Consider the following 8,259-nt stretch of genomic DNA (forward strand, 5'->3'; position numbering starts at 1 on the left):
GATATGTTTTAAAAGTTAAGACATATCAAACTGGACCGCTGTGAGATTTATTATTCTCCTAACGACTGTCAAATAATAATAAATCTCACGACTTTTGTTTGCATGAACTCTTAATCCTGAGAGAATATTGGACCTGATCATGACGTGTAGGTTGCTTTGATATATCAAGAGTGAGATCTAAAGTAACGGTCAAAACCTCAGTATGTTGGGCAGCCACATTTAGTGTTGATGGAACATATATTCTCAAGATGGAATTCATAATTTTTTAACGGATATATAAAATATTCCCTTGAAATAAGTTTAATGGGTTTAGTTATTCAGAATGTTAGGCCTAACCACTTTAGTAAGAAATTACTAAAGTATATATTTATGAAATTAGATTTCATTGATATATAATGAATAACTTTAAAGGATTAAACCGGATACTCAAAGATAAGATGTAGTAATTTACAAAGTGGCAGTCTACATTCATGACTTTGTGTTACTACGAATATTTTATGAAGGGATTGCATGTATAATAAAGTCTTGGGATATAATTTATTAATAAGGCCTAGAGTGCAATTATATTTATATAATGGTATTAAATATAATTAATGGTAACTTTGGACTTGTCAAGAGTTGACGGAAAAGACCAAGACCCATTGGAGCTAGTGTCTTATTGGTCCCTTTTGGTCCCACTCCAAGCCACACACTAAAACCCAATTGGAAATGCCCAATAGGCCAGCCCAATTAGAAAATTAGTTAGTTATAAAGGGAGAAACATACAAAATTTTATAAAAAAAAATTCCAAAAAGGATATAAGAAACAGTGTGTATATAAGAGTGAGACACACTTTCATTTTCCCTTTGAAAACTGATTGAGAGACCACACATCTTGGGCGTAAAGTGAAATTAGAGTGAAGATTAAAAGTGTTCCCAAGTGCTTCTAATCTTTGTTTTGAATTTCTCCACACCAAGATACGCTATCTTGTTCTTAAATTTTGAAATTTACATAGTGCACATTATCAATCATGAATGAAATAGATCCTTGTTTGTTGCTTCCGCTATGTATTTTGTATGAGATGTAAAACCATTTTTTTCAACAATGGTATCTTCATTGGGGACTCTTGGTGTCTTGGAAATCAAAGAAGCAGTCTACAGTATCAAGATCCTAAGCAGAAGCTGAGTACAAAGCCATGGCAGTTGCAACATGTGAGATTGTATGGATTTTATACTTTCGCAAAGATATTGGGGTTAAACATGATAGAGAGGCCTTGCTGTTTTGTGACAGTCAAGCAGCATTTCACATTGAATCCAATCCAGTCTTCCATAAGAGGACAAAGCACATTGAAATAGACTATCATATGGACCAGAACAAGGTTTTGGAAAGGGTTATTAAGCTAAATCATGTTAGGACTCATTGTCAATTAGTAGACATGCTTACCAAAGCATTGGGTTACAAGATGGTAATAATAAACATACACACACCATCTACTCTTGAGGGGGAGTATCAGAGTGCAAACAGTAATGAGCACAAGGAAGTAGCAAGAGCAGAGCAAATAAGAGCAGTGGAGCTTGATTAGAACAACAAACACTGCATAAATGACATAAGATAGTTTTATACTATATATACGGCTTGTAGTTTAGTAGCTGACTTAATTCTTTTAAGTGATAACACGTGAGAGTATTAGTTAACAATGTATACACACGCGTAGAGTTAGTTTTCTATACTGTTAGTAGCAGTTGGTTAGTTTTGCTTTGCTTATTGTATATAAGGTTTTGTACTCTTTTCTTTGCTAATTAATGAAATATACAGTTTTCTTCCATTCCTTTCGTGATATGAACCAAGCAATTTATAAACAGCTCAAGCTTAATTCAAGAGAATGCTTATTTATGTTTGTTTGTTTAATAAACAATTCAAACTCCAGGTTTGGGGTATGACGTAAACCTAGATGTCCCAGGTTTAATCCACCACAGACCACGCTATAGATTCTCAAGGTTTCGAAGTTTTCTAATTGGCAAGGAGTGGGCCAAAATGGGCTTTTGCCCTTTTCACGAAAAAAAATTAGCATGTTGCTCTCTTTCCCAAACTAATTAGAGAAATGCTCCTCTTTTGAAACTCGATTTTCTCAAAATCGAGTTAAGCCTTATAGCGACGTTTTAAGGAGCCTATAATGACGTTTTTAAGGACCTATAGCGGAGTTTTGTAACTCAAGCTCCATGAAGTCGAGTATAGGTTAAAAAAAAAAAAAACTTGCGTGTAACTCAATTTCATGGAGGTCGAGTTACAAAACGCCGATATAGGTCCTTCAAACGTCGATATAGGGCTCCAGAATTTTTTTTTTTTGGAACTCGATTTTGAGAAAATCGAGTTTCAAAAGAGGGACATTTCCCTAATTAGTTTGCAAAATGGGGCATTTGCCCTTTTTTTTGTGCGAAATGGGCATTTGCCCATTTTCGCCGGCAAGGAGTGTAATGGTTCAACCAAAGGCTAGGACACCTAGGACTATAAATGAACCAAGCAATTTATAAACAGCTCGAGCTTAATTCAAGAGAATGCTTGTTTATGTTTGTTGGTTTAATAACAAGTTCAAATTCCATCTTAAACTTGACTATTACACAAACCAAGCTGAAATATAATAAAGTGTTTTTGATTAAGCTCGTAAAACTAAGACACTTTATAACTATATATAATATTATTTATATGTGCACTTGTCTAAAAAAATACTTGTATAGAATTGAGATTGAATTGTGTAAATTTGTAAATTGGATATAATATCAATTTATAATTTATAATTTTTTATAGGAATAATTTATAGTTTACTGATGATATTAATTATCCATTAGTATTAAAAATTCATAGTATTTTAGAGGATTAAAAACTTTGTTATGGTTTTCTAGATATGGGAACATAATAATTTAATCAAGTAACTCATGAACAAACTCGAGCTTGTTTGACAAAAAAATTAATCAAGTTTAGATATGTAATCTTGTTTGATGATCTTGTATTCAAAATAAAATTAAACAAACATACCTAAACTTTTAACATTCAGGGATGCAACACTTCCTTATCCCAAAAAATAAATGGATGGTTGTAATCAAAGCATACCATAAGCTTCCAAAAAAAAAGGAACATATAAATACCACAACATTTTCACATGAAATTTATTTTGTAAGTTTGTAGCATGTTGCTTACAAGTATGATAGGAGAGGTGCTCATTTAGCCCTTGTTGACATAAGAGATGATCATCTTCCAACTATGGAAGATAAAGCCCAAGAACTAGGATCCCCAAGGTACGTGCAGATGTTTCCAAGGTTGAAGAATGTAAGCGGCTTGTTTATGAAACAATTAAACATTTTGGGCGATGTAAGTTTATGATGTGTTTTCTTTTTTCTTTGGCTTTTGTGGAATTATTAATTTGGAATTAATATGTTATGAAGTCCAATTTGTGGTCTTTAATCTTTATCCAACAGTGGATCATTTGTTGAACAATGGTCGAGTAATAAGTGGTAGCTTTTTCATGGTTGCCTGCACCTAGGATGAGTTTCTACAATGTAAGTAATATGATATACGGTTCCCAATAATTTTCTATTAGAGATGGATTCTTACAGGGAGTGCAGCATTAATAGTAAGCTTCTTCGAGACATTGGGGGTTGAGGTTGGGCCTGAGATCAAAATCACAGTTGTGACACCTAGTTTCATAGAGTCTGAAATGACCCAAGGCAAGTTCTTCTTGAAGGAAGGAAAAATGGAAGTTGATAAAAGACTTGATAGATATAAGTTATTGGCTTTATTACTTATTCCCTTCTCACCATGTCACACAATTAGCATACCCTTCTTAGTGACAGGAAAAAGTTCTATCTATACATGTAGTTTTTTTTTTTTGGTTAATATTACACTATTTGATAACTTAACTTGGACTAGTATTTTCAAAATCTCAGCATTATATACTTTTTATTGTTCTTAACCTATTTGCCCAAATTTCATATTAATCGAAAGTTATTTATTACTATTCAATCAATAAACTTGTATGTTCAATATGTTGTGTAGAATTTAAATTTTTTTTTTTAATTTAAACATTTTATGGAGGAAAGCTTAATTGAAACTTGATCATCTTAATATTTCTTACTTTAAGAGTATAAAAGGTGATGTAATTTATCCAATGTTGTACTTGTCAAAAAACATCATCCAAAATGATGTAATATTGACAAAAATTACATTAGGAATATATTGAACCTAACCCAAATATTGGTGCAAGTTTCTATATGTGCTCAATGCTTTATCTATACCATGCCATTTGAATAATTGGCAATGCTTTATGAGCAGGTACAAGTAAGCACAAATATTGGTGTAGGTTTCTACTGAACAAGTGAGAAACTGATCTAAAGAATTGAGAGAATATTGTAAAGAATACTTTGATATTTTGCATAGAACTAACTGAATGAATTACATTATGAGAATTGGTTTTGATTATATACATAGAGAGAGAGAGAGAGAGAGAGAGAGAGAGAGAGAGAGAGAGAGAGAGCTTAACAATCTAAATTATGTTATAACAAACTTAATAGCTTAATCACACGTGCTTAATAGTAAATAGAATCCTAACTAACTGCCTCATCCTTCAACGCTACGTTTTACACTTCCCTTTAAGTGATACGATGTGTTTCATGGCTTAATGACTTAACACTGAATAACTGGAGTCAAATGACATTGTTACACAAGCTCACTTCATCAGGCACCAGTGACATCAATGCTAGCTGCATCAGGCGTCAGTGCTAGCTACATCATCGTGTTGCTACTGTTGCTGCCATCAGTAGTAGATGCATCAGTATGCTCCCGCTGCTCTACATCTACATGTGCTCAATGCTTTATCTAACCACGCCATCTATATAATTGGCAATGCTTTATGAGTAGGTACAAGTAACCACGATTCCAGTTGGGAAAGTACGAGGGTGTGCAGAGGCAAAAGTGAATGGTGCTTGCAAGGGAGAGAGGTACTTGACAAAGCCAGCTTGGTTCAGGGTCACGAGTCACCTATTTCTTTTTGTGTCTTCAAATTAAGGGAGGGAAAAAACAAAGACACTCTTTGTAAGAACTTTATATTATGTATATTATCTGTGTGTCTAGGGCAGGCTCCATTATAGATGCAATTGATGAAATTGCCTAAGGCCCCAAATAGAGAATGCTCCCAATACCTAATTATTAAGCCAAGTTGATTAACAAGTTTGTTAATTAACACAAGGTAAACCAATATGTGTAAAACAAATATAAAGCGGAAAATATAAAAAACACAAAAATGTGATGACGCAGGAAAACGAAACAGGTAAAAAACGTAGGGAGGATTTAACCTAGCTATCCTCAAGGTAAAATAGATCCACTATGAAAGAATTAAAATTTATACAATAGAACTTAGACCACTAACATCCTTTTGCTACCTCGAGTAGAAAACTTACTACCACGACCACCTGATAGCTCTGAGTCCACGAACTACTTCTTTCTTTGATCCATTGCAACCACAATTTCTCCTACTTGTGAATCTTGATCTTCTTGAATGTTATTTGTACAGCAACTGAAACGATCACCAAGCTCTTGACCTCAATCTTGATCTTCATAACCTTAAGTGTGTATGAAGGTAAACACGTCTAGATCTCACAAGAGATTCAAACACATAGCATATCAAAAGCCTCTAAAACATAGCTAGGGTTTTTCTTTTTATATGAGAAGTAAAACATAAAACCCTACACGACAAATGGGCTTGGGCTGAGTTGGAAATTCTGCAGAAAAAAAACAATCTACACGATTCTCAATAGATTGAATCTAATTTTCGATTGATCGAGCCTTGCAGAATTTTCCTACTAATTTTTGCAATCACTTGATTCCAACTATACAATAAAACATACTTTGAGCAAGCCTAAACCAGGAAGAGTTTGATACCTAACCTATAGAATCGTGAGATAGCTCACATATAAATAAATTGGGGCCCAAATACGATTACCAGAGGGGTTTTTGGTGCCCACAAAATCTATAATATTTTTAACATCATTCAAATATTTTTTTTGTTATGTAAAGACTAAAGAGGGAAGAACTTATATTATATGTAATTTCCACTTATAACTTAACCATCATGTACATTTCAATTCTCTCAAAACAAAAAATGAAGGAATGGTGATATTTGCTTTAGATTTAAATGCCTTGGATGCCAGTCGAGTCAACAGAATGGTGTGCCAAAGCAATTGTGGACAGCACTTGCAAAGGAGACATGTACTTGACTAAGCCATCTTGGATGAGGGTGGGATTTTGGATGAGGGTCTTATGTCCTGAAGTTTTTGAGTGGTGTTTGCACTCAATGTTAGTCAAACGCCCATGCACTCATCAAAACAAGGACCGCTAGCTGAAACATTAGTGTTTTAAGCCAATAAATTCTAAGTGGAATTAATGGAGATCTCGCTATGATTTAGACTGGAAGGCTTTATTATTATTTGTGCAAATAAAAACTATATTGTACTATATAAAGTGATTTAGGATTATGTTCTGATCAGAATTTCTTTTTCTTTCTTTCTTTTTTTGGTATAAATTTTCAGCTCAAAATTAAAATATCATTTTGATATATTAAATAAATACCTGAGCATGAAGTACATAACGTTGTTGGAAGTCATCACACCAAATTAGATGAGTTGTTGGTTGTTGACAGTTAGACTATACCAACCATATCATTTCACTATAAATTCCTTAAACCTAATTGTTCTATTTGGAGTTTGAATAAAGTTTATAAACAACTTTTTATTCCCATAGATAGGCTTCATGCTGTTTTTTTTCCCTGCAAAATAATTACATAAATCTTTTGTTGAAATTTTTTTTTTTCCTTCCTAAAATTTAAAAATTAGTAATTTTGTCTCTGAAAATTTTGAAGGATGTCAATTTTTATCTTGTCTTTCATCCTTTGCTATCCAAAGATATGTCAATATCATTGATCCTCTTTAACCCTAATACCCCACTCCGTTGGTAATATAGGTAAGCCTTTATGGAGTTTAAAGAAGTTTTGGCAGCTCTATCTACTTCTAGCTAGTACTACTAGTCCCCTCCTCCCTTGTGCACCTCAATTTATTAAGGGGCAGAAAATTTAAGGCTCAAATATGGAACACCATGACAAAGATAAGACCATCCTCATATCTTCGAATTTCTCTCTTGCCACTCTCTGTTCATCACAGCAAAGCTATGGATTTGCTACACAAAGTTCTTGAACATTGCAGTGCCTCTCTTGATGCTCATTGCATTCCCTTTTTTTATGCCACCATTTCTTTTACTCAAGTTTCTTTCTTTCTTCAAAAGGTCCATATATAGTGAGAAAGTAGTGTCTGGCAAAGTATAGTACTCATCACTGGAGCTTTTCAGGAATTGGCAAGATTTGTATCAATGTCACACCATCTAATCTTTGTAGACATTTTATATGGGCTATTTATATTATATAATTTGGGTTCTTCGACAGTATCTTTTGATATAGTATCAGTTATGATCATAATTTTTTTATTTTAAGTGTTTAATTACTAGTAGTATTTTATTTATATCTGTAAAAATTGTTGTTGATATTGTTGATATTGTCAGTGAAAGAGAAGAGAAAGAAAACTAGGAAAAAAAACGTGATTTGGCTTGACTGTTTACGTTGACAACGGTGTGTATATATATAATCCTTTGTTAAGTCTAAGCTAATGTGGAGCGGGCCAAACAAGAGGACAAAACAAATAGGGAAAATTTTTTGATCTTGGGTAATGGGCTGGGCTATGATATGGGATTAAATTTATACAATAGTATTTGGTTGATTGGCCATATAAATATTATTTTGTTTTTTTATTAAAACTTAAATGCTCGTAATATTGACGGTAACCTCAAAATGATATACCAATATCAACCGGTATTAAAAGATTATTTCTATAATTAAGCCGGTATGGTCTTTGATACGAAATTGACTCCTTACGTATACCTCCACGAGGATATCTAGGTGGTTGGCTCATTTGGGTGTGACACAAACCTAAATGTCCCAAGTTTAATACACCGTAGACCACACTATAGATTCTCAAGGTTTCGAAGTTGTCTAATGGGTAAGGAGTAGAATGGTTCAACCAAAGGCTAGGACACCTAGGCAAGGGAGTCAATCTCGTACTGAAGGTTGTACCAGTTAGCCCAGAGAAACGAAATATTTCGGTACCGGTCAATACCAATATACCGTTTCGGACTTACCGCTACATATATATTTTAAAAATTATAATAAGTTACTAAAACAAATAT

The 8,259-nt window shown here is 33.5% G+C and overlaps 1 pseudogene; it reads left to right on the plus strand.

The window, feature by feature from the left end:
* The first annotated feature begins 1,174 nt into the window (after nt 1-1,174).
* On the plus strand, nt 1,175-6,472 carry LOC142633073 (11-beta-hydroxysteroid dehydrogenase A-like; annotated as a pseudogene).
* Nucleotides 6,473-8,259: the final 1,787 nt, after the last annotated feature.

The sequence above is a fragment of the Castanea sativa genome, chromosome 4 (genome assembly GCF_040712315.1).
Source record: "Castanea sativa cultivar Marrone di Chiusa Pesio chromosome 4, ASM4071231v1".
In the NCBI taxonomy this organism is placed as follows: Eukaryota; Viridiplantae; Streptophyta; class Magnoliopsida; order Fagales; family Fagaceae; genus Castanea; species Castanea sativa.